This window comes from Globicephala melas, chromosome 12 (genome assembly GCF_963455315.2).
Source record: "Globicephala melas chromosome 12, mGloMel1.2, whole genome shotgun sequence".
Lineage (NCBI taxonomy): Eukaryota > Metazoa > Chordata > Mammalia > Artiodactyla > Delphinidae > Globicephala > Globicephala melas.
The window spans coordinates 83,924,932-83,939,220 of NC_083325.1; the positions used below are offsets into that span (position 1 = coordinate 83,924,932).

At 43.9% G+C, this 14,289-nt stretch overlaps 1 protein-coding gene across 3 annotated transcripts in view; it reads left to right on the forward strand.

The window, feature by feature from the left end:
• Positions 1 to 14,289, forward strand: part of MBOAT2 (membrane bound O-acyltransferase domain containing 2) — a 113,113-nt gene that overhangs the window by 25,218 nt on the left and 73,606 nt on the right. Inside the window, exon 1 of one of the 3 annotated variants that reach the window (XM_060309447.2) lies at positions 10,739 to 10,757. The exons of the other annotated variants lie outside the window; for them this stretch is intronic. The gene's annotated coding sequence lies outside the window, so the exon portion shown is untranslated. Of the gene's footprint in view, positions 1 to 10,738; positions 10,758 to 14,289 lie in introns of those variants that run through there. 3 annotated transcript variants of the gene reach the window in all.

The window sequence follows — 14,289 nt, forward strand, 5'->3', positions numbered from 1 at the left end:
TCCATGGATGCTTCTCTTTTCTGCGCTGACTCTCCACAGTGTCCTCCGGAAGAGGGCATCTGGGCAGCCCGCACGTGGGGGCAGGCCATCTGCCGAGCTGAACAGAGGAACGAGCGCATCTGGTTTCCTTTTGGCTTGTTAGTGCGTGGAGCGCTAGAGGAGAGCCAGGCGGAGCAGAATGTGGCGTGCGAGCAGCGGCTTTGCTCGGGGGCTCCTGGGGGAAGGGGCTGCCGTGACTTACTGGTGAGGGATGTATGTGAGGGAGAGGAGTCTGGGGCGACGCCTGTCCTGCGTGGTTGGCCTAAGCAGCAGGTCAACGATGGGGGCTCCGGGGGCAATGTGGCTTTTGGAGCGTGGGAAGGGAACGATAGAGAGTCTCCTTTGGCCGTGTTAAGCTTAGGGAGCCTGTTAGACTTGAAGAAGGAATGCTGAGTAGACCATTGACTGTGAGTCTGGAGTTCAGGATGGAGGGCAGGGCTCAGGACGCAATTCAATAATTCTGTTGTGCTTTCAGACTAAGACTTTGGTTTGGTAGAATAAAGAGCCTGTGGTAGTTTGATCAGAATGATGAGAAAAATTAAAATCAAACAAATGTCCTTTCTGAGAGCGTCATGAACAAAAAGAAGAAATGATGGTTTGGGTCAGCATCAGTAGCCCTGCGTCCCAGCTTTTATGGCCAGTTGAGCAGTGGGAAATCCAGAATTTGATTCGGATGTCTTAGTTTTTTCCCCGAGGAACTGTGTGCATATATCTTGGGGGTCTGGGAGACAGCCAGTGTGCAGTGCGTTACATCTCCTCCTCCTTAGAGGGAAGCCAGGCAGGAGTGGGAGGCCTCCCGCAAGCTGGATTTTGACGTGGCCACGGCTGTGTCTTTTGTCTTCTCTCAGGCAGAACGCCGGCCCTGTGGCCCCTTCTGGATCCCTCCTGCTTGCGTTCCCTCTCCTGTGACCAGTGCGGGCGACCGGCTTTCCTGTCTTGGTTCCTCTCCTGGTGATGATGAAGAGAGGAGACTGAGGGATTTATATTATTTGGCGCCATAATAGGACTTTCTAAAGGTCTTTGACAGTTACACATCAAATGACGTAACATTTGACCAGCGGTACTGATGGCTTAAGTGTTAAGTTGCTATATACGTAGAAGGTGGTCCACTATCACTTAGAAAATGGAGTAAGTGAAGAATTTGGGGGAAGTTATAGTGCTTTCTTTTTTCCTTTTCTCCCCCAAAGCTCTTTACTTGTTTTTAGATCCTTTTTGTACCAGGACGTCTTCCCTTTTCTGGGGAGTTTTTATAAAAATCAGATTTGCAGGAGATTGTGTACCAGCACCACGTGCTCTCAGAGGACGGTGAAACCCTCCCTCATGCTTCCAGCTTCAGGAGAACCTTTCCAGCCTCCCTGGGTGCCCCCTTAGGGTTCATCCAGGAGAGGAGTGATTTCCAGAGTTTGGGGTTTATCATTTCCTTGCTGTTCTTCATAGAGTTCACCACAAACGTGTGTGTCTGTAACAGCATCCCGTTTAGTTTTGCTCAGTTTTGATTTTGACCTTTATGTAAATGATTCATACTGTGTGTTTTCTTCTGAGTCTTGCTTTTTCCATCAGGTTATGTTTCTTTACATTGGTGGCTGTAGCTGTGCTTCGTACATTTTCACTCTGGACTAGTGTGAATATACTCTCACTTGTTTGTGTTCTCCTGTCCAAGGACGTTTGCATGGTTTCCGGTTTCTTACCGTATAAACAATGCTGCACTGAACGTTCTTGTTCATGTGTCCTTGTCACATGGGCAAGAGTTTCTCTAAGTTTTGTCTCCCTACTGGTGGCCTTATGGTCATGGAGATTGTATCTTTAACTTTACCAAATAATGGCAAAATGTTTTCCAGAGTGGTGATATCAGAATACAGTCCCACCGACCGTGTATTAAAAGTTCTTTTCTTCCTCATCCACACCAGCACCTGGCTCCTATTGTTACCAGGTTAAGAAATTTTGGCCAGTCTTGTGGGTATGAAAAGATCTTTTGTGATTTCCATTTTCATTTTTCCTGAACGAGCGAGGTTAGTGTGTTTTCATATAGCTCCTGGCCATTTGTATTTCCTCTTCTGTGAAATGCTTAGTCCTGTCTTTTGCCTGTTTTTAAATTGGGTAGTTTGTCTTTCTCATCTTGATTTTTACAGGTTCTCTCTGTTTTGGATTTGAATTATTTCTCCATTATATGTGTTGTAAAATATCTTTTCCCAGTTTGTAGCTTGATTTTCCATTTTCCTTACGGTGTCTTTCAATGAAGACATTCTCGATTATTTATTTATTTTAAAAAGTAATTTTAAAAATTAAAACATTGTGATAACATATATAAATATATAGAAGTTACCATCTTAACCACTTTTAACTGTATGATTCGGTAGCGTTAAGTATATTCACATCATTGTGTGACAGATCTCCAGAACTTTTTCATCTCGTGAAATGGGAACTGTATACCCATTAAACAACTCTCTGTTTCCCCTCTCCTCCAGCCCCTGGTAACCACTATTTTACTCTCTGTTTCTACGAGTGTGACTATTCTAGATAATTCTAGAATGTAAGTGGAGCTCCCCTCATGGGGTCTGAACCAGCTGACCAGCTAGGCAGACCACGTCAGGTCAAGGATCAGAAGTATGTCTCATGTTTGTTTGGGGGTTTTTGGTATATTTCATAATCTAGAAGTGTAGATAGAGGGTATTCTTATTTTCATATTAAGAAGCTATTGCATAAAGAGATAATGAATGCCAGAGACTACCTGGTCAGGGCCAGAGCAGGGATTTGTGTCTATGGTTTATTAGGTAGTTATGAGCCGCTTACTTTAGACCTGGAGCCATCGGCCTGCTGTGATGCGCTTGGTGCCGTTCACCGTGGTCCCGTTTCTGTGCTCTTTGATACGTGTAGTTCCCAGCAAACTAGTTGCATCTCGATTGCCTTTTCCTTTGAGGGGAAACTTTATTAAAGTCAGTCGTTCACAAACTTGACTACTTTAACTTTCATTAGTAATACGTACTTGTGACACATCTCAAGAGACTCCCCTCCTATAAGTCGAAATCGCTGCCTTTGATGAATTAATTATGTGACTTTATCAGCTCTGTGGTGCTGCTTAATATTCACCTTGGAGTTGGTGTAAATATTTGATAATCTGTGTTGTACAGATGGTCTGCCAGCTGTGGCTTCCCTCCTAGCCCGAGAGCAGAAACTTGTTAGCAGTTTGCTGGGGCAGTCAGTGTATCAGACTGGTGGAGTCTGGCCTTCCAGGACAGCCTATGTGGCAGGACCCAGGTGGATCTCTTGTGATTGACTTACCACATGACACTGCAGAGTTTGGAGGTCAAATTCTTACTGTGATTTAGATCCAAGAATTACTTTTTAGCTCCTGCTTAGTGTTCAAATAACATCAAGCAATAGGAAGAAGAGATGACACATAAATTTGGAATAATATGGAGATCAGAATAAGGTAAAACAAAATATGAGTTTGCAAGTGTTTAACACACATGTGTCACGTGCTGGTCATATGTCAGAAACAGATGCTGAGGAATACAGTAAACGAAATAGACAGAAATCCCTGTTCTCATGAAATGTACATTCTAGTGATTATCTTAATGATTTACTATAGGATAATTCAAGCTACATGACATTAACAGGCATAATGATCAATTGTGATTTTCTGGGTAGCAGTGTCTGAAACCTTTAAAAGTTCTAAAAAAAAAAAAAGGAATTAAACATGCTTACGTTGGCTCATTCAGATAATGTGTTGTTTAAATGCTTAATGGCTAAATATTCCAATGGCAAGGTGTTCAGACCCCAAGGTAATCATTAAAAGTTAATACTTTTTATGTTGACATGATTGTTATTGAAAGTGTACTATTTTTGATGGGAGGCAATGTAATTTCAAAATCAAGTCAACATATTTGTAAGTTGATATTGTGTTGAACTGAAATCTGATGATAATGAGGTAGCCCAGGAGAAAAGTGAGTCTTTTGCATCATTTGAAGCCTGTGTAATTAATAGGATAGCTAAAATTGACTTTTTTTTTTTTTTTAATAGGGTGGGTGCTTTTTACCCAGTAGCACCTAGGCCCCTGGATATGAATGCTTTCAAGTTAAGTCGCTATTCTTATTTGGACTAAAGCTTCTAATAGTCATAGCAGAAATGAATGAACGAATGGGTATTAGAAATATAATAAATAAGTAAACAGATTTACAAGATACTTTGAGATAGTGATGAGTACTGTAAAGTCAGTAAAATGAGATATAGTAGATGTTAAAAAATGATTGGGATGCTGCTTTAGCTTGCAAGATACATGGACCTTTTGAAGACATGATGTTTGAGTTCTGATGTGAAGGGTGAAGTGTCTGCATTTTGTGCATTCCAGGTATGGGGGCCTGGGGAGGCTTGGGCCTTGAGGCGGAGGTGCGTGTGGTGTGTTAGGGAAGATCCCGCGTTGAAAGGTAGCCAGTGAGAGAAATAGTGGTAGATGAGGCTAGAAAGGGGGCCTGGCTCTTTGAGGGCAGAGTAAGGAGTTAAGATGTTATGTTGACCATGATGGGCAGTCTGCTGGATGGAGTGTTTTTTTAAAGAGGAGGACTGACATGGTCACATGACTGTAGTGTGGTGCCCAACTTGGAGAGGCAAGAGGGGACATAGGGAGCCCCTGTGGGCTTGGGCGTCCAGGCAAGAAGAGATGGCAGCAGTGGAGATGGAGACAGGGCATGCATGGCACATGCAACATGGAGACAGAGCTAAAAGGACTTAGGGACGGATTTGACATGGAAGGTGTTAAGAGTGTGTGCTTGCTGGGTGTGCGGTTGAGCCACTGAATTTGTGCTGGTGCACTGGCTGAGATAGGTAGATTTGGGGGAGAAGTTGCCTGGATGACTAAGTACCCTTTTGACTGCAGCGAGTTTAGGATACTTATCATTGTTCAAGGAGGTGGCGAGTCTGAAGCTCCGTGGAGAGATCAAGATTAAAATTACAAAGTTAGGTGTCAGCAGTGTAGACATGAATTCCTGGGAGAGGATGGAATCTTCAGTTTCCTCCTTTAAGTTGAGGAAGTCGGACCACATGGTCTTTCCTTCTTTCTGAAAATCAGACATTTATTGAGTCACAGAAGCTGTCTGTGAGAAACTTGAAGTGATGGGAATTTTCACTAAAATTCTTTTAGCTTTTTAAACCGTGAAAGTGACGAATGGGAAGGAAATACAGGCGTTTAAGTATTCCACATCTGTATTCCTTCCAAAATTGCTTGTCAATTACTTGTCCACAAAGCAGGATATATAACTGAAATGAAATATCTTTCCAAAAGCAAAGGTCATCTCAATCACATTGTTAAGGTTTGCAGTTAAACCCAAATGATGGTCAATGTGGATTTATTTTTATTAAAAAATTTAAACAGCTTTATTGAGGTATAATTGACATACAATAAAATGTGCTTTTTTAGAGTGTACAATTGAATGTTTTGACAAATGCATCCATCCGTAAAGCCACCACTGCAATAAAGATAATGCACGTCTCCATCACCCCAGAGTCTCCCTGTGTCCCCTAGTAATACCTGTCTCTTGCTTCTCCCTGCCCTGCATCCCCAGGCAACCGCGGATCTGCTTTTTGTCATTATGGATTAGTTTGCATTTTCTAGAAATCTGTACAAATAGAATTGCACTCTTCATTTTTCTGAATTCTTTTACTCAGTTTAATTATTTTGAGATTCATCTATGTTGTGAGTGTCACAAAAGTCCATTCCTTTTTCTTGCTGAGTAATATCCTCTCTGTGGATGTACTAGGATTTGTTTATTGCATCATTGTGAATTTAGACTCCTTTTCCTTTTTCCCTTTAGTAAGTCTTCTGATTTGCTAATATTATTTGTAACCACCTAAGAGATAAATATTGAGTCTCTCTCTTTCACCACAAATGCGCCTAATAAAAGGGGAGATGGTTCCTTGTTCTTATATTTATTTCCCCTTTATCCTTTTTAGGAATGAGCTCCTCAGTCATTTGTCGGAGTACGTTTGACAAGTGGTGTTGATGCGAAGCAGATCAGCCCTTGTTTTGTGTCTGTGCTCTGTGTGATATTTTGGGATGTGTGTATGGTGAGTTTATTTTATCTGGGTTCAGCTTATTTCCGTAGATTGCCTTTACTTGAGTTTCATAATTTAGCAGTTGTGGATGCAATTAATCTAGCACCTTTTAATTTTCCAAGCAGTTAGAAATAAATTCCTTCTTAGTTCATAGGAATCTTGTATAGATGGCAAGACTGAAATTAAATAAACTCTCATTAACCTCGTAGGTAAGAGGTGTGTCCTTTTAATCTCTGGTGTCTTGATTGAATCACTTGCTTTCTGCTTCTGTTTCGGTGCCTTTGAGAAAGCTTACTACTTTTTGGTTTCTGTGGATGATCTGAGAATACACTTCAGGATCTGTCAGAGCCGGGAGTCTGGCTCTTTTTAACGTCGTCAAATTTAGCACAGAGTAGGAGGTTAGGGGATGTCTGGGCTCTCACTTTGCAGCTCTCTGTGCTGTTGTCTGGGAAGGAAGAGGAGGGAAAGTTGTATCTAAGGGCCGGCCCTGTCCTGGTGGACACGGGGCTTTGCGGGCTAAACCCAGTGTGCTTTGTTTATGTGGGATTCGGGTAGGCAGTTGCCATGTAATTCAGGAGGCAGGATGGAGCCCCAAGAGGCGTGCCCTCTGCCTCCCAACCTGCCTGGCAGCCACCGTTGTTATAGCTCATTTGTGTGTCTTCTTGCCCACCTCTGAGTTTTATGAGTGCAGAATCTGCCATGTCTGTGCTTTCTTCTACCTAAATAGCGTTTACAGAATGTTGAGTAGAATGCATACTTATGCTTACATATTTATTTTTTATTTCTTGTTACGGAGTTTCTAATTGGAGCAATTATTATTAAGGCCTTAAGTCTCTAAGGAAGAAGATACGGTATGAGCTGGTATATTCATAATACTCTGTACTATTTAGGCAAACTCTTGAAGCATATTTTTTTCCTCCACTCTTTCAGTAAATTAAAAGCACAGATGGAGCCAGGCACTGCGGTCTGGGATGGGTAGGGATTCATAGATGAATAAAATTTGTTCCCAAGCCCTGAGAAGTTCACAGCCTAGAGGGAAAGTCAGACTAATAGTCCAGTAAGTGACAAGTGCTGTATAGAACTGATTTAAAAAGTGTTCTGGGAGCCCCAAAGTATGAGCACAGGTTCCATAGTTTCTATTTGAGGAGCGGGGTGATCCCGTTAACTAAGATACGGGTCCTTGGACAAAACAAGCCAATTGGGTAGAATGGTGAGATGGACGAGGATGCAGTGAGGATTCTACTCATGTGTCCAATTTGAGTTTTGTGCAGAATGTTATTCTTCTGGCGAATCTGTAGATTTTCATGGCAGTTTATAAAGACTTGTTTCCCAAAGTTTTGGTTGGGATTCACTTTTACTATTTATGGGGAGGTTGTGGTTGTTGAATTAAATGAGTTTAATTTACCAATGTTGCTTCTAGTAGGAGTGGAGTTTAATTTACCCTATGCTTGAAAGAGTTGTTTTTCTGTGGCAGTGGCCTAATCGTGTTTGAAAATGCTTATATGCTGTAGGACCTGGCTGCCGTTGTGTTAAATTTAGGAGGACGAAGCTAGCAATGCAGACTCAGTGTAGGGAGATGAGATAATTACAATCTTAAATCCTGGTGCTCAATTTTTGGTTTGGAAATTTGAAAAGAAGCATGAATTACTTTATTTATTTAAAGAATCAATTTTATTTATTTATTTTTGGCTGCATTGGGTCTTCGTTGCTGCGCGCGGGCTTTCTCTAGCTGCGGCGAGCGGGGGCTACTTTTCATTGCAGTGCGTGGGCTTCTCATTGCGGTGGCTTCTCTTGTTGCGGAGCATGGGCTCTAAGCGTGCGGGCTTCAGTAGCTGTGGCACGTGGGCTCAGTAGTTGGGGCCCGCGGGCTCTAGAGCGCAGGCTTAGTAGTTGTGGCACATGGGCTTAGTTGCTCTGCGGCATGTGGGATCTTTCCAGAGCAGGGATCGAACCCGTGTCCCCTGCTTTGGCAGACGGATTCCCAACCACTGCACCACCAGGGAAGTCCCAGCATGAATTACTTTTAAAACATTTATTTGGGGGTAGATAATACATGTCCATGGTGCAAAATAAAAAGCTGGACAGGGCTGTACGATGACAAATAAGTCTCCCTTTACCTCTGTCCTGTACCCTGAAGGGCAGCCACTGTTACCAGTTACTGGGGTTTCCTTCCAGAGAATGGTGTGGTAGAGACTGCTAGCTCTTCCCCAGAAGTCAGTTTTTTTCCTGTCCTGGCACGTTTCCTGGTCAGCCTTGTAGGGGGGCGGGCTCTGTGACTAGCTCTGTGTGTGAGTATGAGAGACAATGATCCGCGTCCCATTTTCAGGCGAGGGCTCTTCAGAAACAAGTATGCCTTTTCCATCCTCTCACGTTTCCCTTCCGAAGGCCGGATGCAGCCATGATGAGGTTCTGGGTGATGGCATCACAAAACGGAGCCAGGACCCCGAAATCATCTGCGCAGGACGGCTGCCCACTGCCCAGGAATATCTGCTCTAGACTGTTACCTGAACCTCAGTTTTGTTGGAGCCATTGCGTACTTTTTTGTGTGTCTGTTTATTACAGACACCTAATGTTACCACAGCTATTACATAAAGTTTAACAAAAAATTAAAAAGCCAATATCTCTGTAACCACCCTGGGCAAGAAACAGATGATCGCCTGCACACAAAAGCCCACTGTATGCCTCTCACTGTGACCTCTTCCCTTCCTCCATAGATTATCACTTTGCTGACTTCAGCGATATTCATTTCATGCTCTTTATAGTTTTACCACTCATGTGGGCATCCCCAAACAGTATGGTTTATTGCTTGTTTGGGGGAACTTTTTATAAACATATGTTTTTATTTTGTATGTGTTCCTCTGAGTTAAATTCAAGAGACGTATGGCTTCTTTCATACAGCGTTGTGTGTTGAGTTTAGTCCATATGCTGTAAGAAGCTGTAATTTTTCATTTTCATTGTTCTGTGTGTTGCCTGTTGTATGAACACACCACCATATATTTAGCCGTTTTACTGTTAATGGGCACTGGGTGTTTTCTAGCATATGGCTATTATGAACAGCACAGTTTTGAACATTCTTGAACATGTCTCCTGATCCCCATGTTATACCTCTAAGTAGTGGAGTGGCTGAGTCCTAGGGTGTAAATATCTTTAGTCCTGTAAGAAGGTGCTGAGCTGTTTCCCCAGGTGGTTGTGTTAGCGTGTGTGAGATCCCATTGCTCCACACCATGGTCTACTTGGTATTGTCAGACTTAAAAAGTTTGTCAGTCTGGTCGATACATAATGGCATCTTATATGGATTTAATTTATATTATTTCCTGAAGATACGAGTGGTTCTTTGCCTTGCCTTTGGGCCCCCTTGTATCTACTTGACTTTGAGGTTGGTTGATGAGGACACATTTCTCAAACATAAAGCACACGAGTTTTGCCTGCGGAATTAAAAAAAAGAATTCAAGGTTCTGTTTCAGACCAGGGGAATAAGAATTCTGGGGCTAGTATTCAAAACTCTATTTCTAATCAGCTATGCAGGTGGTTATTACACAGCTGGACTTACACTGGTGGATGCAAGCACAGTGCTGACGATGCTAAAGGTTGTATCTGTGGGGCCTTGAGAACCCCTAGGATCCTTGGCCACGGGCTGTGTGCCTCATTCCCCCAGCTCCACCCATGCAGGGTCTCCCAGAGACTGCCTGTTTACCTTAGCAGCCACTGGCTAAGAATGTAAGTGTGCTACCCAAAAGCCATTTATACTGATAGAAAAGTAACATTAGATGTAATCTATGTTCCATTGATAGAGATATGGAGGCAGCAGCTGATTTGGGGGTACTTCTGTTAATTTGTTGAGTATTGCACTTCATCTTTTTAAAATTTTATTGAAGTATAGTTGATTTACAATGTTGTGTTAATTTCTGCTGTACAGCAAAGTGATTCAGTTATACATATATATATATACACATTCTTTTTCATATTCTTTTCCATTGTGGTTTAACACGAGGTATTGAATATAGTTCCTGTGCTGTACAGTAGGACATTGTTGTTTATCGATCCTATATATAACAGTTTGCATCTGCTAATCCCAAACTCCCCTCGCCCCCTTGGCAACCACACGTCTGTTTCGTAGATAAGTTCACTTGTCATATTTTAGATTCCACATATAAGTGATATCATATGGTATTTGTTCGTCTTGAGCTGCCTTGAAATTTAAGTTTTTTCACTCTCAACTTATTATAAGCCAGTTGTTGGCTTATTATAGAATGCTTGGCTCTGATGTGGCGGTAATGAACTGTCACATGGCATGTGTGGCAGTTTATACAGTTTTTCATAAGAGGTGTAGCTGTTGGTTTGGTATGTCCGTGGAAGGAGGTGAGCTGACAAGCCTCCGATGTCACTGTCGTGGACGCTTCCCTCCCTAAATGCTTTTGCAAATTTGTTTGGGGGTATTATTAATAATTTCTTTGAATATCCTTAAAAATAAGTGAATCTCGTTGCTGTTTCTTTGGAGTGGCATAAATTCCTGAGCAGCAGGCTTTCACCCTGCACGCCTGGACGCTGACTTAATTGTGAGGTTGAACCACGTCATTTGGTGTCGAAGAAAACTCTTCTCTCACCACCTCCTGTGGAACGTGCTCCTCAGAGGGCATCCTCTGGTTTGTCTACAACAGGTGCTTTCACAGGTACTTCTCTGTGCAACTTTTCACAAAAGTTAAATTTTTAATTAAAAAAATCTTAAATTAGCTAGATTTTATACCCTTGTTTCTTTCCGCTTCCTGCGCCCTGCCTCCCCTCCCACCCCCGCTCCCACATTTCTGGGGGCAGTTCTCTGAGGGTACATCAGGTCACTTGTATAGGTGTATTTTCAACAAAATGGTGTTGAAGAAAAGAACATAAAGCCTTTTGGGTCTGTATTTCTTTCCATTTGGAAGAAAGCTTGTACGAAGGGTTGACCTGTAACAAACCAAAACAAACGTAGGCAAGCTCAACGCGGCTTCCCTTTTATTGTGCGTATTAGGTGTGGGAAGTAGCCGTTGGCGGCCTTTTGTTAGCTAGGAGGGACACACTTTGCGGACCGCGAATTCTCTATATGGTCTTGTCTGTAGCAATCAGGTTGGACCTTCAGACCTCCTCTAGAAGTAGAGAGGCAGCCGTTGAACAGCCTAGACTCAGATCTGGGTTAGAGCCTGGGGTACTCACTTGTGTTGTAAGTGACCTTGAGCTGGCCGCGTAAACCCCGGGAAGTAGCACCTTGCTTCAAGGATTAAAGGCGGGAAGTCGTGGAAAGGGCCAGCCCGTGATGTGATGGATGTCCACGCCTCGTAGGTCTGTTAGTTCTCTCTTGCTCTATTTCCATCTGCAGTATGCATTTGCCTCCCCAGCCCTACCCCGCCCATGAAAGAATGACTAAGATATGGGAACGTTTTACCTTTAAGACCTTTCACAACAGCTATTTGTACATCTGGGTGTGTGCCCATTCTGGTGTTTCCTATGTGAAGTAACAGTCTGCATTTCCCCACCTGCATATCCTACAGGGTTTTTTTTCTTGATATGAATTGCTGCCCCCTCCTCCTCGAGTTGCCACCTTTGTCTGACTGGCCGAATCCTTCTTCTCCTTTGCAGCCCAGTCACAAGGCCCAGATTCCCGCTGTGCCTCTGGGTGCTCCCCCAGGCCAGGGTCTAAACTGCACCTGCTCCCGGGGCTCTCCCCCTGGCACTTCAGTTGTGCCCTAGCTCTGCGTGCTTTCAGGGCAGGGTCCCGCGTCATGCATCTTACGTCTCCTGCGCAGCTGTCCTGGCTGCTAGTGGGTAACGTGTGAATTATTCGTAGGCAGTATTAATTTGGACGGGTTACCTAAACACTGGGACTCGGCTTCCTCATCTGTGAAATGTGGCTTTCTGCTCTGGACATGCTCTCGCCAAGCTCACTGATAAAGGTGCAGTTGCCAAGGTAGGTGGCTTGTCTTGGATCTTGTGCCCTGTGACCTGACCGTGACCGTGGCCTCTTGAGCCTCCTCTGGCCCCGCCCACACACAGTGTGCCCGTTCTTGCTGCTGTGACTTGGCCCGGCTGTGACTTGCCTGCTGTGGGGTTCTGCCCTGGGCCCCCTTGTCTGTCCACAGCTCTCCTTCCGCCGTGTCCATCACTCCCAGACTCGCATCTGCTATGCTGGCTCCAGACCCGCCTCGCAGATGTCGTCTGAGCGAGCATGCTTGCCCCCTGCACACTCTCAAACTGAGCGTGCTCGAGGTGGGGGGGAGTCTTTCTCCCCTAGGACCCACGCCTCCCTGCATCATGTCATCATCCACTGATGACTCACGGCCTTTCCTCTTCCTTCAGGCCCTGGTCCAGTGGCCAGTCCCAATGGCTCTGTGGCCTGAGTGTCCTTCGAGCTGGCTCCTTCCTCTCTGTCTCCTTGCCACTTGAGGCCCTCCTTTCTCAAGGAGGCTGGGACAGCAGCGGCCCGCACCCTGTTGCTACACACTCCTTGTTCTCGTCCTTCTTTTGCGAAAGCAGAGCTTGGGTCACATGTTGTCGGTGTTTTTTGTTTTTTAAATTAATTAATTAATTAATTTTATTTTTGGCTGCATTGGGTCGTATTTGCTGGACGCGGGCTTTCTCTAGTTGCAGCGAGCTGGGGCTACTCTTGTTGCGGTGCTCGGGCTTCTCACTGTGGTGGCTTCTCTTGTTGCGGAGCACGGGCTCTAGGCGCACGGGCTTCAGTAGTTGTGGCACATGGGCTCAGTAGTTGTGGCTCGCGGGCTCTAGAGCTCAGGCTCAGTAGTTGCGGCGCACGGGCTTAGCTGCTCTGCGGCATGTAGGATCTTCCTGGACCAGGGCTGGAACCCATGTCCCCTGAATTTGGCAGGCGGATTCTTAACCACTGCACTACCAGGGAAGTCCTTGTCGGTGTTTTTTCATCACTTATGGGCTCCGCAGGACATGCAGAGCCCCCCTCTCTCTGAACCCACCCCCATCCTGACGTCATCTCCCGCTGTCCCCACTACACCCTGCTGCCTTGCATTTTCAAGCCGCAGTGCTTCCTTCACATTGGGGTTTTTTGTTTTTGTTTTGTTTTTGCTGAAAATGCCCTTTCTCTAATTTTGCGACACCGTGGTTCTCATACCTGGAGGATTATTGGGACCTGTGTTGTTCTTTTTGAATTATCGACTTCTGCGCCTGCCCCCAAAGATTTGGATTCAGTGTCTGGAGTGAGATCTGGTCTCATTTTCTGTAAGACGACAACGTTGAAATGGATGTTTACAAAGATACAAAATTCTGTATGTCAGTGGTTCTAGAATGCTTCTGTATTAGTTCACACTTTGTTTTATGTTAGACAAATAGGAAAAGAGAGAGAGAGGAGGAGGGAGAGGGAGGGAGCGACTCCTTGGATGTTAGTGGAGATCAGCTGTCATTAGGTCTTATGTCCCCAACTTTGTGACAGTCAGCCCTTCATGCTGTTTCCTTTGGGGTGTCCTCAAAGCACTTTCTGTATAGTCTTTAATAACTGAGTTGAAGTTCCTGGTGCGTGTGTTTGCTTTTATTTTTATTTATTTATTTATTTTAACATCTTTATTGGAGTATAATTGCTTTACAGTGGTGTGTTAGTTTCTGCTTTATAACAAAGTGAATCAGTTATACATATACATATGCTCCCATATCTCTTCCCTCTCGCGTCTCCCTGCTTTTTTCATTAGATTCTAAAGCCATCCAGGGCTAGCGCAGGGCTTATGCGTCTTTTGATTTCCCATGCTTTGCCCAGAGTAGATGCTCCGTACCTTTTTGTTTAGTTATGAGATATTTGAAAGTTTTTAAACTGTAAGAAGTTTTGTAGATGTGAGTAGTTATTAATGTCAATATTCATTTTTCTGGTATATCTACTTTTTGCTTAATTAAAAAAATATTGTTGGAACCCTTTAGGAGAGAAAAAGTGCTTAGAACCTGTTGGAATGACATTTTGCTTGTATTAAGTCTAGCTGTTTCGAAGAACAATGGTCTCTCAGACAATGTACAACAATGTTCAACTGTTCTTCTCCTTGTAATGCAAGAAAAAGCACATAGTTGTCTGTGTCTTTAGGCAGAGATATCTCTGTGGATCTGTGGCAGCATCGACATGTAGATGGTGTGATTTGTTCCTAATTTAGGTCCCTGCAACAGTGATCTTGTTGTTGTTAAATGTGTTTCTTACAAGTTCCGAATGTCAAACGTATTTTT